Raw genomic sequence first — 20,323 nt, 5'->3', positions numbered from 1 at the left:
TTCTCACACACGCAGGTATCCATAGCTACATGCCACCCCATCTGCACACACACCCTACACCTACACACACACACCCATCTACACCCACCCACATTCACACACCCTGCATCCACACAATCTACACACACACCCATCCACACATCCTACATCCACACACACACCATCTACATGCTCACCCATCTCATCCACGCACCCTGCATACCCCCCCACATCTACACACACAGCCTGCATCCACACACACCCCATCTACACATTCATCCATCCACACACCCTGCATCCACACACACACACTCCCTATCTATACATTCACCCATCCACACACCCTGCATCCACACACACACACACCCATCTACACACATATATACACACACCCATCCACACACACCCATCCACACACCCTGCATCTACACATACACCCCATCTACATACCCACCCGGCATACCCCCCTCACGCACACACACACTCCTCCTTGCTGCCAGGCTGCCCAGCGGGAGCCGGCTGCTGCCTTTCCCCTCCTTACCGGGCTGAGCGCTGATGCTCACAGCTGCTGCCCTGGCTCTTCTGCCTTCCTGGCCCCATCCCCGGCCCTTTATAAGGCGGCGGCGGCCAAGCCAGGCCGGGAATCCCCGGTTGCGTAAGAGCCGCGAGTTCTGAATCATCAGCATCATCAGCCGCTGGCAACAGGTTCCTCTCCGGCCGGGAGCCAGCCATGCAGCCACCTGCGAGGAGCCAGCCCGTTCCCCGTCAGGCCGGGCTGGCCAGCCCCCAGCGGGCGGAGCAGCGGGATGCAGCTGGTGCTCGGTTGCTGCCTCCCGGGGCTTGTGGGCTGCCTGCGCGCTGTGCCAGGGCGCAAAGCGGAGGGGCCGGGGCAGGGCAGCACCCACTGGCAGACAGATGCTGGACCGCCCCGGGCAGGTGGCTTAACGCCCGCGGCGGGGGAGGCAGGAGGGGCTAAGGCCGCTCCCCATCTAGCAGAGGTGCAGACCCCCTGCAGCACAGGGTGAACGGGTGCCTAAGGCAGCCACCTGTGTCATTAATCGGCGCCGCCTGGGCTCCTCCTGGAAACACCCCACGAAAAGGGGGTGCAGCCTCACACAAACAGGCCCGGCTCCTAGGTGGTAGAGGGCAAGGGTTCCATGCCCTGCTCCTGCCCTGAGCACTAGCCCCGCACTCCCCTGGGCTGGGACCCTGCTGCTGGCTGCGTCTGGGGAACAGCCTGGTCTGCAGGGCCAGGAGAGGCAGGAAGCTGCCTTAGCCTCCTCACTGCACCACTGCCCGGGAGCCACTCCCGGTGAGCCCCTCCTGCCTCAGCCCTGACCCCCCCCAAACCGGAGTCCCCCCTGCACCCCAAAGCTCCTCCTCAGCCCCTCCCCAGAGCCCACTCTCCAGTCACATGATGCTGGGGGGCGGGGGCGGCTGAAACCCGCTGGGCTAGTAAGCTCAGGGCCTCGGGCTGGCCCGAGCTCTGTGGGATGGCCTAGGCGGGGAGGCCCCACCTCATCCGTGGGGTCAGCAACGGGGGGATTCAGGCCCACCTGACTCCACTGGGTCCCAGAGCAGTGCCCTCGCTGGGGCTAAACGTGCTGAGCTGGATTCAAGCAACACCACCCCCAGAGAGTCTAGTGTTGCTGGGCTGCATTCCCCTTCCGGGGTGCCTTTGGGGCGGGATCGTCCTCCCGGAGTCCTAGCAGCTCCGTGGCATCTCTGGCAGCAGGCACCTCTGGCACCTGTCTCGAGCCCCGGCAGCGGGTGAGCAGCGTCTATCTGCTCCAGAGGCTGCAATCCAACGGGGCTCCAGGGGCCACCCGTTATACTTTCTGTCCCCTCCTTCTGCTTTGGGCGGGGCCAGGGGTCCTGGCTCCGCCCACCAGGGAGTGGGCAGGGGCTTCTTGCTGTCAGTTTCGGAGAGTGGTCCCGCCCCCTCACTAAACCGCACACACAATTCTGGTACCGTTTTAAAGCCTTTCCTGTATTACTAATAACATGTTCAATTCTTAAGACAGAAAGACCTGCAAAAATAAAAGGTGCCATTTGCTTACTTCCTGTATTTCTTGCGGCTTGGAGGATGAAAATGGCCTAGTCTGTTTCACGCTTGTTTATAGTCAGTTTCACTTTATAATTGCGGTCTCACTGCTATAGTGCATAGGCTGCAAACCGTGCAGGCATTGGCTTAAATTCCTACAAACATTGTAATTGTATTTAATTTAATTTATTTATTGAATAGAAACATTTCTTTTTAAATTTAGTTGCATTGATTCCTCTTAAAGGCAGTAAGACGCCCTTCGCACTACCCACACTTTGTACATAGTTAATCTGCACTCCCATCACTTGGACACCTGATCACCAGAAGAACACGTAAGAAGGTGCAAGTTCCCACCATATTAAATGCACTCGCATGTCTTCCTCTGGCTCCTAGGCAGCCCAGTGAGACTACCCTCGCTTCTCCCCCCATGGGTGTAGATCAGTGGTCCCCAACGTGGTGCCTGTGGGCGCCATGGCGCCCGCTGGCCCATTTCTATGCGCCTGACGAGTGATCGGGACCGACCCCGCCCCCAGGCATGTGGTGCATGGGCGTTGCCGGCCCCTGGGTGTGCAGCGTATGGGCGGCTCCACCCCCGGGTGCACAGCACAAGGGCTGTGCTGGCCCCGGGCGTGCGGAGTATGGGCGTACCCACCCCTGGGCATGCGGCACAGGAGCGGCGCTGACCCTGGGAGTGTGGCACATGGGTGGCGCCCGCATTGGGCATGCAGCATATGGGTGGCCCCGCCCCCAGGTGTGTGTGCGGCTCCACCCCCGGGCGCGTGTGTGGCCCTGCCCCTGTGTGCCCGGCACGTGAGTGGCCCCGCCCCCGGGCGCCCAGCAGCCCCAAAAGGTTGGGGACCACTGGTGTAGATTAAAGGGAGTCTAAATTAGTGTAAAGTCTTATACCACATAGAATCCTGCCCAAGGCAGGACCAACTAAATCAACCCAGCCAGGGCTTTGTCAAGCCAAGACTTAAACACCTCTAGGGATGGAGATTCCACCCCCTCCCTAGGGAACCCATCCCAGTGCTTCACCACCCGCCTAGGGAAATAATTTTTCCTAATATCCAACCTAGACCTCCCCCACTGTAACCTAAGGCATCACCCCTAAATTTGTCCCATTGACTTCAAAGGGACAATCAGAGCCGTAGGATCTGTCCCTAGACGAATGCCTTGAACTCCACAGTATTTCTCATCCACATTTAGGCTGGGGTCAGGAAACATTTCAGAGCCTCTTTGGCTCTCCTCTCCTTCTTCAGTCTCAGCCTGCTCTGTGTCAATGTTAAGCCTACAAGCTGCTTCCGCTGGGCATTAGCGGCTGTGGCACGAGAGCTCCTTCAGGTCTTGTGAGTTAATAATTAAGAATTTACCTAAGCATTAGAGACTAGCTTCCTAGCTAGAGCTGGCTGAGACCCAGCTAACAACTCATTCGGTTCAGGCAAACCATCTTGTTACCACAGTAACCACAGGCAGGTAAATCCTACTTATGGGTCTCTGGTTTTGTGTTCCTAGCTGCCTTTATGGCCCTCTAAGAGGTGCCCAGAGGCATCCGATGAGCATCCTGTCAGGAGCCATAAAACGTGGCCTAGTTTGCAGCTGTCTTCATCTTTCATGCGATGGCGTGGCCCACACAGACTACAGGGCCCAGCATACAATGCTCCATCTAGCTCACAAGACAAAAGATGGAGGGCTTAGTGTTGCATGCTGGGACATGTGGTATCTACATGTGCATCAGGACTTTTGTTAGTGAACTCAGCTATTACACCTTTGCATTCAGACAAGCCACATCCCACAGTTTCAGTAGAAAGACGCAGGAGAGGTGACGGTTTCAGCTGAGATTTGTTTTCATTTTGGGAATGTCTTCAAACCTGCAACCAGGGCAGGGGCAGGCAATAATTTGTAACGGGTAAGAATTTGGTAAGTGGTCAAGGGCCGCACTCTTCTGTGATATTGGAGCTGCGGGGTCTGGGATGGAGGGTGCAGAAGGGGGTGCAGGGTGTGAGAAGGGGTATGAGTTCAAGAGAGGATTCTGACCTGGAGATGGTTATAGGAGGGGGTGCAGGGTCTGGGGTGGAGGTTGGATACAAAAGGGAGCTCGGGGTAGGGAACTGGGGTGCAGGGTGTGGGAGGGGATATGGGTGCTGGAGAGGATTCTGACCTTGGGGGAGGGGAAGTGGAGGGGGTGCAGGGTCTGGAAGGACGTTGTGACTAGGGGCGGGAGTGCAGAAGACCTGGGGCAGGAAGTTGGGTTGTGGGAGGGGGTGTCAGGTACAAGCTCTGGCCAGGATGTGCTTATCTAAGCTGCTCCCAACCAGCAGGACCCTTTTGGGGGAGGGGTGTATGGGGCAGGCGGCTTGCACACTGCCTGTGCTGCAAGCATGGCCCAGGCAGCTCCCATTGGCTGGTTTCTGGCCAATGGGCAAGCAAGGATTATGCTGGAAGTGAGGGCAGCATGCGGAGCGCCCCTCCCCTCCCTGTGGGACACACAGCACAGAAATGCACCTGGCTTCTTGGAGCGGTGTGAGGCTATGATAGGTAGAGAGCCTGCCACTGGATTGCAGGACATTGGTGGCCCAGAGTATCATGGTGAGCCAGATCTAAAGGTCTGGTGGGCCGGATCCAGCCCATGGGCCATAATTTTGCCCACCCCTGACCTAGAAGTACAAGCTTCATGTAGATCTAGGTGTCCGAGTTTCACCTAGTCATCATTGACTGATTTTAAGGGCCTGCGTTGTCTGAGCCCCACCGAGGGAACAGGAAAGTGGCCAGGATTGCCAAGCAGTGCGCAGGTGTCGTTGGAGGGCAGTTGAAGTGCTCAAGACTAAGTCTAAAGGCATGTCTTCTAAAACTCTGGGTGGGCTCTATCCTGCAAGGTGCTGTGTGCCCTCAGAAGAGCAGGCTGGCTTCATTCTACAGGGGTTGCTTTGCTCCCGCGAGATGTCGAGTGTTGGACTTATGGGACCATCCCCTTCCCCTAGCTGCTGCGGCTGTTACCAGCATTTGCCTCCTGGGATCCAGAAAAGAAATTGCTGCTGCGTCTCACCACGCAAGATTTTAGGCTTGGACCTGCTCCGTGACAGGCAAGGGAAGTTTTGCTGTCGACTTCAGTGGGAGGCGGAGCAGGTTTGCCTATGTCGGTGGACTTGGAATTCCGTCGTTCCCCTTTTACCTTTGTCTTCCTTCTGCATGTGGCATTAGAGGCGGCAAACTTGTCTGCGATTCCAAGGCCAAAAGGGACCACTGCGATCATTTATGTTGACCCTCTGCATTTCCCACACTGGAGAACTGACACACAGTGATTCCTAGAGCAGAGCATCTGGACTCGATTTAGCAATGGTCGGTGATGGAGAATCTACCTCGACGCTTGGCAAGATTTACTTGTACTGAGCATGCTCAGCCACGCTGCTGAAGCTGGTTACCCCTCGCTCTTCCCCTCCTCCCCACGGAAGGTTGGGTCAGATCAGGCATGGGCAAATAGCCGCCCGAGGGCCGGATCCAGTCTGCCAGGCCGCTGTTTTATTTACCTTGCAGGCTGCTGTTTTATTTACCTGCATGACCACAGGCAGCGGCAATCGCAGCTCCCCATTGGCCGTGGTTCATCGCTCCTGGCCAATGGAAGCTATGGGAAGCAGTGTTCAGTTCCGCGCCACTTCCTGCCGCTCCCATTGGCCGGTAATGGCGACCAGCAGCCAATGGGAGCTGCAATCGCTGGTACCTGCAACCATGCAGGATACTACAATGAGGTTCACCAGCCAGGCGCTAGCCTGGCAAACCGCCGCCGCCGTATTATTGCTCACCCCAGAGACAGCTCAGACTTGAATGGGAGACCAGTGACTCCAGCCTGTCTTAAGTTCTGTAGGAAGCTATGCTGGTGATCCACGAGATAGTTTCCTTCCTTCCTTCCTTCCTTCCTTCCTTCCCTCCTTCCTTCCTTCCTTGTCGCTACCGAACCAAAGTCCCAGGCGGGTCCTGCTGGGCTGGAGGTTTCGCCACCTAGACAAAATGCCCCTAGGGATCTATGGCCATTAAAGAAAACACGGCCCTTTCTGTACATGTCAGTGCATGAACCCAGGTGTCGTGGGCAAATTCCACCCAAAGCTACATTCCCCCTGTGGCTTTCCCTGGATGCTGGATGTTGCCTTTATAAGCTGTTGTGCAGTGCTGTGACCTGGCTGCATCCCACCCACGAGGTGGCTGCATTTCAGTGGCCAGTGAACCAACCCCTGCCAAAGCAGGGTGGTTAATTCGTTCATGCCCAGAAAGCTCTCGGTGATCCCGAGGGGAACGGTGCCGAGGACGGGCAGAGACGGATTGCTGTCCCCTAGAACATCGCGGTGTGGTTTTTCCTTTTCTCGCTGTCGTCTCTGGGGCAAAGGGCTGGCTTCCCCAGCGTGGGGCAGTTATGTGGGGCCTGGAGCCTGCCCGCTGCCACCCTTGGGATTTCATTCTCTTTGGCCGTGCAGCTCCTCCTCCTTCTGGGAGCGTCTGTCCAGCGTGCGCCGTGAGTTTGCTCCGTCTATCTCACCCTGGCCTATCATCTTGTGACCACTGTGTTCCTGATTCCTTTCCTGTCAGCTGACGCCGCGACCTGCCAAAAGAGAGACTCCGTGAGGGCTTGACCTGCCCAGCCAAACTGGGATGCGGCCCAAAGGTCTGAAGGGGGCAGCGGAGCCAAATGGGCTGGCTCGGGTGAGGAGCCCGGGCGCTAGAGCCGACTCGGAGCCTGGAAAAGGAAGTTCCGAAACGGAGCTGTGTGGTCAGTGTGCTCACTGGGAAGTGATGCCAGAGAAAACTGGCAGTTCTGCTCCGTCTCTCGCAGGGACATAGAGCTGGCTCCTTTGCTCCGGCTTCGCTGGAGCGTTCATCGGCTCGCCCCTAGCTCTGCAGCGCTCGTACGCAAGGATCCCTCGCGGGGCCCCAGGGGTGCAGACCGAAGGGATGGGGCGCTGAGAGAGGAAAGCATTAGGAGGAAGAACATGGCCAGGACAGGCCGGTTAGTATTTCCTCTTTGAGCACTGTCTTCTCCGCCTGGCTTCCTTTCAGCGCTGGCAGACAGCACAGGGGGTAGAAGCCTTCCAGATGCTCTGCCTGTCTGATTTACAAAGCAGAGGCTTAAAAGCCAGGACTGAGGCAACAGGGGTGGGCTGGGGATCCCAGGCAATGTGGCCGTTCCGTTCTCTTGTCGTGGGGTGTCCCGCTCTGGGCGGGTGCCCAGGGTCCTTTCACGGGGAGCTCAAACCCCCCTCTCCCCCAGCTCCTCCTGCGTGTGTCAGGGCTGTGGGATTAAAATTGTGTGACGAGGAACCAGACAGCGCGACAGAAACCACCCCCGCCTGCCCCGTGCACCGGGAGGGTGCTTTCGCCTCCTGCGCACAGATACGTTCTTCGGCGTTCTTTTTATATTTAGTTCCTCCCACCTGGTTTCCCTCTTCGTTCGGTTTGGTTTTTCAGGGAGCAGCAATTCCTTTTAACCCTTCCGGCACCAAAACTGGGACTGAATAAACCCCCCCAAAGCCCAATCTCTGGGGAACAGTCAAATGACAGGCACAGGTGGAGGGCCTGTGTGCCCTAGAATCTTAGAGCGGGCACAGACCTCAGAAGGTCAAGTCCAGCCCCCTGCCCGAGGCAGGACCAATCCCAACTAAATCAACCCAGCCAGGGCTTTGTCAAGCCGAGACTTAAACACCTCTAGGGACGGAGATTCCACCCCCTTCCTAGGGAACCCAGCCCAGCGCTTCCCCACCCTCCTAGGGAAAGAGTTTTTCCTAATATCCAACCTAGACCTCCCCCACTGCAACTTTGAGCCCCATTACTCCTTGTTCTGCCACCTGTCACCACTGAGAACAGCCTCTCTCCATCCTCTCTGGAACCCCCCTTCAGGAAGTTGAAGGCTGCTCTCAAATCCCCCCTCACTCTTCGCTTCTGCAGACTAAACAAACCCAAATCCCTCAGCCTCTCCTCATATGTCATGCGCTCCAGCCCCTGAATCATTTTGGTTGCCCTCCGCTGGACCCTCTCCAATGCATCCACATCCTTTCTATAGTGGGGGCCCCAGAACAAACTGAGGGCCCTATCTAGGCCTGGGCTCAAGTTCCGGTAAGGACCCACCTCACCAGTTCTGTGCCACCATGGAACAAACCCCGAATGCTAGAACTTGACAGGGCAGGGGTGGGGAATCTTTTTTGGGTCAGGGGCCACTGACCCAAAGAAAGGTCAGTCAGGGGCCGCACCCAAGTGAGAAGCAAAAACCAACAACGACCCCTCCTCTCACTGACGTGGCCCCCGACTGAGAAGGGGAAAGACCCTCCCCACGTTCCCCTCACACACCAGAGACTTGGGGCCCCAGGCTAGTAGATTCTGTGTGCTCCAGCCCCACGGAGGAGATGGTGGAGGAGCTTGGGCACCAGCGTGGGCTCCCCGATGCTGTGGGGGGAGCCCTGAGTCTCACGGGCCAAGTCCACGGATGGAGGCTGCATCCGGCCCCTGGGCCTGAAGTTTCCTACCTCAGGGATCAGTTCTGGGGGCTGGAGTCAGACCAGACCCACCCCCTCTAGGGTTCACCCAAGTGCCCTGCAAGGCCTATGTCCCACTGAAGCCATCAAAGACTGAGGTAGGTGGGACCATGGCTCTGCAGCCGGGGGGACAGGAGGCTCCATGGGAGCTGATGTGTGCTGGGAGCCAGCTTAAAAGCTGGATGCCCATGTGTACTGGCTCCTGCTTTCTCTCTCCTCCCCCCCCAGCACGGTGGGGAGGGACAACTCTGCAGGAGCTGGTGCATGTGGAGCTGCTCCCCACATGTAACCACTGACAAATTCAGTAGTTACACACCCACGAAAAAAAAAACCCCACTCATTTTACCATCGTGTGTGTGTGTGTGTGTGTATGTGTGTGTGTGTGTTTAGTGACCCTAGTGAGACACAACTTGCATGTAAGTATCAAGGGAACCTCGGGGGGATAACTCACTGGTTTGAGCATTGGCCTCCTAAACCCAGGGTTGCGAGTTCAATCCTTGAGAGGGCCTTTTAGGGATCTGGGGCAACTCTGTTAGGCATGGTACTTGGTCCTGCTGTGAGGGCAGGAGATTGGACTTATGTGTGTCTAACCCTGGGCTGGACTAATAGGCTCTAAACTCCTCATGGCAAAGGTTCTCTTTTCCTCTGTGTGTCCAGTGCCTCACTGCCTCACACCCTGGGGAGGGGGAGCCAGTCCTGACGCAGGCCCCTGGGCACCACCATCAACCTGATGATCAGGAATAAGAATTGCACCCCTCTTTCCTTTCCACCCCATGAACAGGGAGCACCAGGCCTTTACCTTTGAGTGGCAGCCTGCCCAGCCGAAAGCAGCGGCCCCTTTGCAGGACACTGTCCATCTTAGAACAAAAGTCTCACAGGGGTAGCTGCGTTACTCGGCAACTTCACATAAGCCACAACCTCAGGCGCTCATACAACTGCACATCCTCTAATGTGATATAAAGTCACAATACTCCTCTGCGGTACATCAGCCAAACCGGACAGCCTCCATGACAACGGATACATGGACACAAGTCAGACTTCAGAAAGGGTGATCTACCAAAACCTGTAGGGCTGTGTTTCTCAAACTGTGGGTCCCAACCCCCGGGGGGTCGTGATGTCACAAAGTTTGAGAACCCCTGCTGTAGGGCAACATTTCAACCTGCCTGGGCGCTCAGTCCTGGATTTAAAAGTAGATGTTCTTCTACCAAGGAATTTCACCTGCCGATTACAGAGCCTGACTGTGGAACTGGTGTTCATCTGCAAATCTGACAGTGTTTCCCTGGGCTTGAGCAAAGACATTAACTGGATGTCGCATTATAAAGCCAGCCTGCCCTGCCTCTAACAACTGCAATTTCACATCCAAAGCGGAGAATGGGACATTTCCAGCCCACTTAATTAGCCTCATTGGAACCGGTCCTACAATTGACAGGTACTTCCCGCCTCTCCACCCTGATTATAAATATCTTGGTTCTGTAATTCCTACTCCAGTTCATCATGTGAAGAAGCGGGGTTTGCCCACGAAAGCTCATGATCCTAAATATTTTTTAGTTTCTCAGGTGCCACAGGACTACTCACCATAGAACAGTCAGCAACGGGGGTGTTGATTAGCGAGAGTTTTACTCCGAGCGGGGCAGGAGGGTTCAGAGAGCTGCCAACTAGAGGATCCCGTAGCAAGTACCTGCACTCCCATGGTCTGGGAAGAACGTACCAGTTAGGATTTTGGGCTTCCCTCCTTCACCATCCTGTCCGTCCCCTCTGCTTTCCAAGGCACTGCCTCCGAGGTTCCTTTGCAGCACAATCTCTCCAGAGAGCCTGCGGATATCCTGTTACTGGTGGCAGACGGGACAGGGCCTGCAGAGGTGGAAGGAACATGACAGATGTACTAGCCGGTCTCTGCTAGGGATGTGATGTATCCAAGGACACGGGCTCACGGGTTAACCCTCTCGCTTACACGCAGACCCCGCCACGCCCCGTATCAGAGGCAGCGGGAGATGGGGGACACATGGGGGCCAGTACATGTGTATGCCAGCTTCCCCCTCCCCCCTCCCCCTGCATGGATGGCAGGATCCAGGGACCCAACGATCCCAGGGCCTTGCTCACTTTTCCCGGACGGGGACTCCAGCAACCTTCACTTTTAACCAAAGCCAGCCGCTGGGCTTAGAGGAGTTAAGCGAATGCTCTGACTTCTCCATCTATCTAGGTACCTAGCTGGCCCTCCCAGTCACGAATGGATTTTATCCTTGCAGCACCCCAGCGTGGTAGGGAAGAGTTTCCTCCATTTTATAGATAGGAAACTGAGGCACGGGGTAGGGAAAAGGGGGCCTGGAATTCCCAGCTGCTGCTGCAGCAGCCAGAGCCCTGGGCGACACACAGCAGTGCCCTGGGCGGTGCACTCTGGATGGCTGTGGGGGAGGGGCTCAGTCTGGGCGGCGCTGAGGGCTGGCTGTCCTGGCTCCACCCCTTCCACACAAGGCCACACCCCTTCTCGTAGCACGCCCCCCCCCCCCACCTCCCATGGGCCTGGTACATCTGTTGGCAAGCCTGCACGGGCCAGATGACATGACTTGCCCAAGCGCACACAGGAACTCTGAGGCTAGGCGGGGATTTGAAGCTGCACCACCCAATCTAGTGCCAGACCCACGGAACCAGCAGGCTAGTGGGGCAGGCCACGACTGACCTGCCTTTTCTGACCCTGCTCCGCTTAACAGTCCCCGTGCTGCTGGAAGCCGTAGCAGTTTGGGATTCGCTTTCCGCCAGCACCCTCACTCCTGCCCGGGCTCAGTCCTGCACACCTTGGCCGGAACTGGCCTTAGGCGGGCAAGTTTCTGAAAATGTGCAAATGGGACATTTGTGCGTGCAAGGCAGGCCGGCTGCCGGGGTGTCAAATGCAAGGGCAGGCTGAAAAGGGGCCTCAGGAGCAGCCCACCCGCCTTCCCCAAACTGCTGTTCGTTAGCCCTACTGGCTGAAACGACCCTGCCATGGCTGCATTTAGTGCTGTGCTCACAGCTGCCTCCCGCCCGGTTGGATTCTACAGTCATCACAATATTTGGCCCCAACCAGCAAGGAAGGGAGGGGGGCAACGAGGCTCCATTAATCCCGCCCCTGGTGTGTCCTGCTCCGAATGAGTTAACAGCCGAACAGCCTCCCATTGGCTGGAAAGGCAACGCCTCTTTTTTTTTTTTTTTTCTTAAATTATTATCGAAATAACAAGTCTGGGCTGTTATCACGCTGGGACCCGGGTGTCAGCTTGCAGGCTGCTGCCTCTTTTTTTTTTTTTTTTCTTCCAATCTTGTTTAATCTTTAACATAAAAATGCTGAGCTGGCTTCTTTAGTCAATTTAAATATTATGCAACCGCAGCGAGTGGCGTTTCACAAGAGCTCGTCTGTCTCGGGAGACCCCAGCACAGACCCCCTGTCGGCTTTTATCCCTCTGGGGCCACAGGGTCTCTGAGGTGCTACCCCGCCTGCCCCGGCCCCCTGGCTTCGAGGGCTCTCCAGGGTGTGATCCCGCTTCTCCGCATGATTTTCTTGCTCGGATCTTGTCTGGGGCAGGCCGGATTCTAGCTGGAAGGGAGAGGCCAGAGGGACAGTGGTGGGGCCTGATTTCCTCCACAGAACTGGGAGAGGAAAGACAGCGGTGGCACAAGCTTCCCCCCCCCCCCCCCGCCACCGCATTAACGAGCCTCGTTGCTAATTTGGAGTCCCCCCTAGACAGGCAAGGGGGTAGCTGGAAGCTTTTGTCCAGATGGCTCTGCAGGGCTGCTCCCTGTTCCCTGCCTGAAGCTGGGCAGTGCCCAGTGAAACCCAAAGGCTGCTAGAAAATCAGAGCAAAGGGCATCGCTCCACCAGCTCCAGAGGGTCCGTCTCCACTTCGCAGCTCCCTAGACCGAGGCTGCTGCATCCCCCTGGCGGGTCTACACCCCTGGCTGCCTCCAGCTCCCTGGCTCCTCGGCCCCCTGCTGGCCAGGCACATGCACTGTGCTCCATTTTACGCCCCCTAGTGGGGAAAGCTGGAAGGTTGCAGCCGGGCAGGGAGACAGACCACAAGGCCTCTGCTCCCTGCTGCCTGCAGCTAGGCAAAGTCTGCAGGGAGAATGCTGCTTTCTCCTCTCTCAGGCACATGCCCAGTGCTGCAGCACGGCCGGGTCTACAAAGCCCTGATCAGACCACGGCGAGTACGAGGACCACGGCAGAGAGGAGCAGCCCGCCACGGGGGCTTGGGAAGAGATGGGTTTTGTGTCGGGCTGCGGGGCCGCAGAACCAGCAGACCCTGGTTCCATGTAGGCTCAGCATCACTAACCCCAGACAAGTCAGACCCCACCAACCATGAGATGAAAAAGAAAATCTCCGGATTTTTCAGTCAAATCATACAGGTGGGGTGGGTTTCTCTTGGTTTCTGGTCTTTGAGGCTGCACGGGTCACGTCTTGATGGCTGCGTCTAGACTGGCAAGTTTTTCTGCAAAAGCAGCCACTTTTGCGCAAAAACTTGCCGCTTGATTTTGCGCAAAAGCCACTTTGATTTTGCGCAAAAGCACTGACTATCTACTGTCCGAAATCAGTGCTTCTTGCGCAAATGCTTTGACGTTCCTGTTCAGGCAAAAGCCCTTTTCCGGAAATATTGTTGCGCAGTGTAGACAGCTAAAAACTGTTTTGCGCAAAAAAGCCCCGATGGCGAAAATGGTGATCGGGGCTTTCTTGCGCAAAACCGCGTCTAGATTGGCACGGACGCTTTTCTGCAAAACGTGCTTTTGCGGAAGAGTGTCCGTGCCAATCTAGACGCTCTTTTCCGCAAATGCTTTTAACGGAAAAACTTTTCTGTTAAAAGCATTTGCGGAAAATCATGCCAGTCTAGACGTAGCCGAAGCTTTTCTCCAACACCACAAGGACTAGAAACTTGATTTTTTCCCCCCAGCAAGATCGGAGATGTTCCCTTAATCCCTGGACTTGTGAGACTTGCACTAAAATCACAAGCCTGACATCACACCAAACTACCTTTTCGCCAAATGCTGCTCACACCATGCTGCTCTGAGCGGAGCTGCGGGATCTTTTGTAGTGACACTGTTGGAGGCAAGTTAATAGGCCGGCAGCTGGCCTTACCATCGATGAGTGCAACTTCCATTGAAACCATCCGACCTCCTGCCACTGCGCCACTGGCATGAGACCAGCGAGTGTTGGGTCTTAGTGCAGTGCAGGTATGTTGTGAGCAGGAATCCATAGCAAGCGCTTTCCTTATTGCCAGGGCATGCACAGCTTGAGTGGGATACCTCGGGCTTTCTGACACGGGGCTAACTAATCCTACAGTCGCAGAACACTAGAACTGGAAGGGATCTCAAGAGGTCATCAAGTCCAGCCCCCTGCTCTCACTGCAGGACTAAGCACCATCTAGATCACGGGTTCCCAAACTCCCCTAGGGGGACGTGAAGAAATTCTGGGGGGGCGCGAGGCGACCCAGCCACACACACCCTGTCAATCCCACCCCAAGTTTTGCTGCTATTTTTGGGGGGGGGGCGTGAGGGTTTCTTAAAAATCAAAAAGGGGGCGTGACGCTGAAAAGTTTGGGAACCACTGTCTAGATCATCCCCGACAGGTGTCTGTCCAGCCTGCTTGTCAATATCTCCAGAGATGGAGATTCCACAACCTCCCTAGGAAATTTATTCCAGTGTTTGACCACCCTGACTGTTGGGAAGATTTCCCAAATGTCTTACGTAAACCTCCCTTGCTGCAATTTAAGCCCATTGCTTCTTGTTCTATCCTCAGAAGCCAAGGAGAACGATTTTTCTCCCTCCTTCTTATAACGCCCATTTTGATACTTGAAAGCTGCTACCATGTCCCGTCTCAGTCTTCTCTTTTCCAAACTAAACAAGCCCAGTTCTATCAGTTTTCCCTCATAGGTCATGTTCTCTAGACTTTTAATCATTTTTGTTGCTCTTCTCTGGACCCTTTCCAATTTCTCCACATCTTTCTTGAAATGCGATGCCCAGAACTGGACACAATACTCCAGTTGAGGCCTAATCAGTGCAGAGCAGAGCGGAAGAATGACTTCTCGTGTCTTGCTCACAACACTCCTGTTAATGCCTCCCAGAATCACATTTGCTTCTTTAGCAACAGTGGTACACTGGTGACTCATATTTAGCTTGTGGTCCACTATGACCTCTAGATCCCTTTCTGCAGTATCCTTCCTAGACAGTCACTTCCCATTCTGTATGTGTGAAACGGATTGTTCCTCCCTAAGTGGAGCACTTTGCATTTGTCCTTATTAAACTTCATCCTGTTCACCTCAGACCATTTATCCAGATCATTTGAATTATGGCCCTATCCTCCAAAACACTTGCAACCCCTCTCATCTTGGTATCATCTGCAAACTTAATAATCCCTGTAATAACTTAATTACACGGATCCCCACGTAGTAAGAGAAAGTCCCGGTTACTGCAACCTTCAAAGCAGCCAGCAAGGTTTGTAGCTGTTACGTTCGTTTCCTGCAGCACTTGCCAACCTCTGTCCCAGCAGAAAGTCTTGTCTGTAGCGGGGTCAAAGGCCACATGGGCAATCCTTGGATGAGCTGAACAATGAATCCACCCTGCTAGCATAAGCAGAGTCAAAAATCTTAAGGGGCTTTGCGGGAGAGGATGGGGCCAATGGTCCCATCCCCCCGTTGCCGGGCACACTGGGGCCTGTCTCCCTACAGTCAAAGCCCGGATGGGAGCAATTCTATGATAGGCAAATGTAACCCACCCACCTGCTGGGGGTGGGGCACTGTCCCATGGAGAGGCACTAAAAAATGTAGAGAGAGAGAGAGGATGAGTCTGCTCTACAGCCTTAGCTGCGAGCCAGCTGGTGTTTAGCTGAGGCTACGTCTATACTACCGGCTTTACCGGCAGTGCCTATGCAAATGAAGTGCAGATTAGCATATCACCACACTTCATTTGCATAATTTAGTCAAGCCGTTTTTGCACACACAAAAAGTCCACACTGCTTGTTTTTGTACAAAAACAGCTTGAATAAATTATGCAAATGAAGCATGACGATATGCTAATCCGTGCTTCATTTGCATAGGCACAGCCAGTAAAGCCGGCAGTATAGACGTAGCCTCAGGCTGTAGAGCCTCATGCCATAAGCTCCCTGGGTCCCAGGTTCAGTTCCATCTGTCGGCTGCACGCAGAAGCACTTGTCTCGTTTAGGGCAGGATGCTGCCACCTCAGGAAGGCCTTGGAGCCCAGGCAGTTCAGAGGCACAGGGAAGAATCCAGCGCCAGGAGGGTTATGTGGCTGGTCTCTGACCGCTGGTGCATGGTTTCACAGCCTGGGCAAGGGGCTTTGTGGGCCAAGCCAGGGGTGTGGCCAGATGATCCAGGACTCTGAATCCTACAGCCTCAGAGAGCGCCCAGGGACCGGGGCTGGACCACAGATGTAAGTGCAGCCCTCAGGGAGTGAAGCGTCACTCCTGCAGCGAACCCTGGGGCCTGCCTGCTTTGCACATGGCGCAGGACTGGCCCTCACCTCTACCACTGCATGTCCCAAGGCTCAGCAGCTTCCTCCCTTTTTGGGAAGCAGCGCTAAAAAGGCTGCGCTGCCCATTGGCATTTCCTTCCCTCTCTCCTCAGCTCTCCTCACCCAGCGGCGTCGCCTTGCAGGCCCTCTTGCCTTGGGCCGAGCTCTCCTAGCTGGCAGGGGTGGGGAGTCATATCTGGCATCTCCCCAAGAGCTGCTGAGCTCCAGTCAGTTCTATGGTAGCCCAAAGGCTCTGGGCATTCCCACTGCGGGTAAATCCAGCCGGCCTGTGACACATGACACAGTGGGGCAAAGGACAGGGGTCAGAGCTAGCTGGCCAGAGAGCCAGGCTCCGGCTGTGCTCGCTTTCGTTACCCTCCAGGAGAAACTGGAGCTAGTTCAACAAAAGAAAAACAAAGCCCTTTTAAAGGTCTGCTACTCCCCCCAAACGCACTTGGAGACCGGGGGGCTGCTCAGATAGCTCGGAAAGCTTTGGCCAGCCTGGGCGCGGCAAACCACCTGCCCAGAAGGGTAAAAAAACCCATTCCCAAGTAGGGATAGAGCTGAGATCAGCGAGGCATGAAAACGAAGCCATTCCGAGCCTCAGAGGGGTCGGCGTGGTAGTTCGGTATCGGCAAAGCCTTGTGGCACCTCTGGGCCTCTCTACACGACAGTGATTTTGCAATAAAGTGGGCATCCACACAGCAAGCCCGTTATTTCGAAATGATTTCGCAAGTACAGGTTTGTTCTTTTGAAAGAATCACCCCTGAATTTACGAGGAGTGCCGCCTAGTTCGAAATAGGGTGAGTGCGGACACTCTGCTGCTGCTATTTCGAAATCACGACTCCCCGGAGTCATTCAAGGTAATTACTCCCCAGAGTTTCCTGGGGCTCGAAGTCGAGGTAGCGCGTCCATATTAAGGGAGTCCGCCTCGGACTCATTTCGAGGCTTCCCTGGAGTGTGGACGCGCCATTTCCAAATAGTTATTTGGGGAGTTATTTCGCGATAACTTATTTCGAAATACCCTTGTAGTGTAGAGACAGCTTCAGAGACCAAGAGATGTATTTGGGCACTAGCAGACTTCCTCAGCACTGCCCAGGTCCTTCGGGGCAGAAGACTGGTGGTGTGGGAGGTGCAGGAATCCGGGCAAGCCCTTGTGGATGTGCGTGTGGGAGGGGGAGTGCAGGAGGCTGGGATGGGGGTGTGTACGAGAGTGAGGTTGCGGAGGTGAGGAAGGGCTCAGGGCGGGGGGTCCCATTCAGCATGGGCCCTTTTTTCTCCCCCAGCCGCAAGGGGCCTTCCCCCCACCCCCCACTTTCAGCACTGCAGCCAAGGACTGGGAGGGGGGGAAGGGTTTGGAGCAGAGGGGCAGGGGGCTACTTACTTGGTTTGCTGGCAGGTAAGATGGCAGAGCTCCAGCCCTGCTGGTCACTCCCTTGGTGCTGTGGCTGCCCCCAGTGGACACACTACAAGAGAACTCCCTCTGCCGCTCGCTGCCCCCAGTGGACACACTACAAGAGAACTCCCTCAGCCCGCTCACTGCCCCAGTGGCCACTCTCCTATCGCGTCCCTCCAAACACCAGCCCCTCCCCTGGCATGTTATGGAAACCAGTGGAAACCAGTCCTTTTCCTGAGGCTTCTGGTTGTCCTGGCACAACCAAACCCAGACCTTGCTTTAAGTTAGGAGAAGAGGAGGCTTCATACTAGGGATGTCAGTCGAATGGCCGCTAACCAGTTAACTGATAGCTTATCGGTTAACAGTCCAGCTGTGTCTAGACTGGCCAGTTTTTCCGGAAAATCAGCTGTTTTCCAGAAAAACTTGCCAGCTGTCTACACTGGCTGCTTGAATTTCCGCAAAAGCACTGACTTCCTACTGTAAGAAATCAGTGCTTTTTGCGGAAATACTATGCTGCTCCCGTTTGGGCAGAAGTCCCTTGGGCCAGGGTAGACAGCTGAGATTTGCTTTCCGCAAAAAAGCCCCGATCGCGAAAATGGTGATCGGGGCTTTTTGGCGGAAAAGTGCGTCTAGATTGGCCACGGATGCTTTTCTGCAAAAAGTGCCTTTGCAGAAAAGCGTCCGTGCCAACCTAGATGCTCTTTTCCAAAAATGCTTTTAATGGAAAACTTTTCCATTAAAAGCATTTCCGGAAAATCATGCCAGTCTAGACGTAGCCTCCCGGTTCACTGCAACACCCTCCACCCCCACCCCCCGTGCTCCACATTTAAAACACAGGCTGGTTCAGTCCCAGCCCACTGGTCTGAGTTTTAAACGAAGAGCATGCAGGGGGCTGCCTGCCACTCCGCATTGCTGCCTCTGATACAGAGGCAGCAGTGCAGGGCGACGGCAGCTCCTGTCTGTGGGGGACCTGAGCTTCCTGTGGACTGAGGCTGTTTTTGCATCCCACAGAACAGCCTCCTCCATCTGCTGGGAGCTCAGCCCTCCCCCCCCCCCCCCCCCTCCTCCGCAGACAGGAGCAGTAGGTGGGAGCGGTCTGGATGAGGAGTTCCCCTTGCAGACTGGCTCCCACCTGCTACCCTGCACTGCTGCTACCCTGCACTGATACAGAGGCAGCAATGGGGAGTGGCAGGGTGCTCCCCGTGAGTGGGGCCTGCAGCCAGGAGTGCACTGGTTACCGGCCCCACCCCTGGGGCGGGAGCACCACGTAACTGTAACAGCTAAAAATTGCTGCCGTGACCTGATTATTACAATAAACTATTTCTAACATGCCTACTTCATCCCACATTTGGTGGCCCTAGCTCTGACCATTTAGGAGGAGCTCTTGAACAAACGGAGTCGCAGACGGACAGACGGACGGATGCACATTTCTAAAACATGTAATAAGATGATGGGGGGGGGGCGGCTGTACCCAGGGTCAGGGCCCCCTGGTGCTAGGTGCTGCACGCTCTATTAATGAGAGAGAATCTTTGCCCCAGAGAGTTTACAATGTACCTAGCTAAGAGAGACCAAGCCACAGCATGCGAGAAAAGGAAGATTAGTAGCCCTGCTTTTACAGACTGGGCCCTGAGGAGGAGGGGTTGCCCCACGGCCCCCCCAGGAAACCCAGAGACAAGAATGTATCCCACCTCTCCTGCTTTTAAGTTCAATGCACTAACAGGCAGCGTGTGCCAATATCATAACTACCAGCTTACTATCGGATACATCTCGCCAGGGGCTCTGTCTGGCTGTGAGATGAGGCCAGATGTTCAGCAGGGTTTTTCTATCTTGTGATTCAGCACTGAGCTGACAAAACGCATGTGACGAATGGCCCGTTAACTCTTTGCTGCCTGGAAGGCTTTGGGGATTCACGTGCCAGTCAGTGGAGGGTGAAAACCACTGAGCGGTTGAAAGTCATTTCCACCGTCTGAAATGCCGGCTCTGCCTCTGCACTGAGTCTAGTCCCACTGCTGGAGCTGGGAAGCTGGAAGAATACTCAGCCTAATGCGTGTGTCATTTACAAGTCGAGGTGTTAATACCGTGGTTAAAGGTCGCCCGTCGCTAGGTGCCTTGTGCTGAGTGACTCTCGCGTCAGGATACCGCCTTGTTCGTTTCCAGGGCACCCCGGGCGCTGTTAAAGGTCGCCGCAATTTGAGCAGTGGCAAAGACTTGCAGCTAGCCAGCCGTGTAACTGTTAGTTAAACTGAATGGGACCGTCAATCAGAACCAATTGGAATGAAGTTGGCTCCACCATAGTAACACAATGCCCCAGGGATGCACTAACCCACAATCCAATATTACTCTATTTGCATATTCCCCAGAATGTTCGAAGGGGAAACATTTGCTGCGCTATGTTAACACAACACGTGTGTCCACCCCGTAGATGCCTCCCCTGCCAGCAAGGAGAAATGAGAGTAGAAAACACCTCTTAGGACCCTGGGGCATATGTGTGCATCTTGATTCCAGTTGTACACCACAGTCGTTGGCACCTGCAAATTAGGTCCACAGATCTGAGCATCTGGGTAGCTGAAAGGCAGGTGTTTCCTGCGCTTAGTCCAGGTCAAAGCATGCAGCCTAAACTACTGAACGGCCTTGCAAGTTTGCACAGCCCCTGAAACATCTCCCTGCAGGCAGCTGCGAGCCACAAACCAGCTTTCTCCTTCCTGGTGTTTCCTCCTTTGGCCTACGAGGAGAGACAGAGGGATTTGGATTTATTTGGTCTGCAGAAGAGTGAGGGGGGATTCGATAGCAGCCTTTCACTACCTGAAGGGAGGTTCCAAAGAGGCTGGAGAGAGGCTGTTCTCAGTGGTGGCAGGTGGCAGAACAAGGAGCAATGGGCTCAAGTTGCAGCAGGGGAGGTCTAAG

At 55.2% G+C, this 20,323-nt stretch overlaps 1 protein-coding gene across 4 annotated transcripts in view; it reads right to left on the bottom strand.

Annotated features, from left to right (window-relative positions):
• The window catches only part of LIME1 (Lck interacting transmembrane adaptor 1), a 50,368-nt gene that overhangs the window by 1,986 nt on the left and 28,059 nt on the right, over nt 1-20,323 (bottom strand). The window contains exons 7-8 of one of the 4 annotated variants that reach the window (XR_012896477.1): nt 10,244-10,386; nt 1,361-6,611 (exon numbers count right to left, since the gene is read on the bottom strand). The gene's annotated coding sequence lies outside the window, so the exon portion shown is untranslated. Of the gene's footprint in view, nt 1-1,347; nt 10,387-18,586; nt 20,142-20,323 lie in introns of those variants that run through there. The other 3 variants (XR_012896478.1, XR_012896476.1, XR_012896479.1) reach the window with 3 other exon arrangements.

This window comes from Pelodiscus sinensis, chromosome 18 (assembly GCF_049634645.1).
Source record: "Pelodiscus sinensis isolate JC-2024 chromosome 18, ASM4963464v1, whole genome shotgun sequence".
Classification (NCBI taxonomy): domain Eukaryota; kingdom Metazoa; phylum Chordata; order Testudines; family Trionychidae; genus Pelodiscus; species Pelodiscus sinensis.
This window is presented reverse-complemented; position numbering and strand designations above follow the sequence as displayed.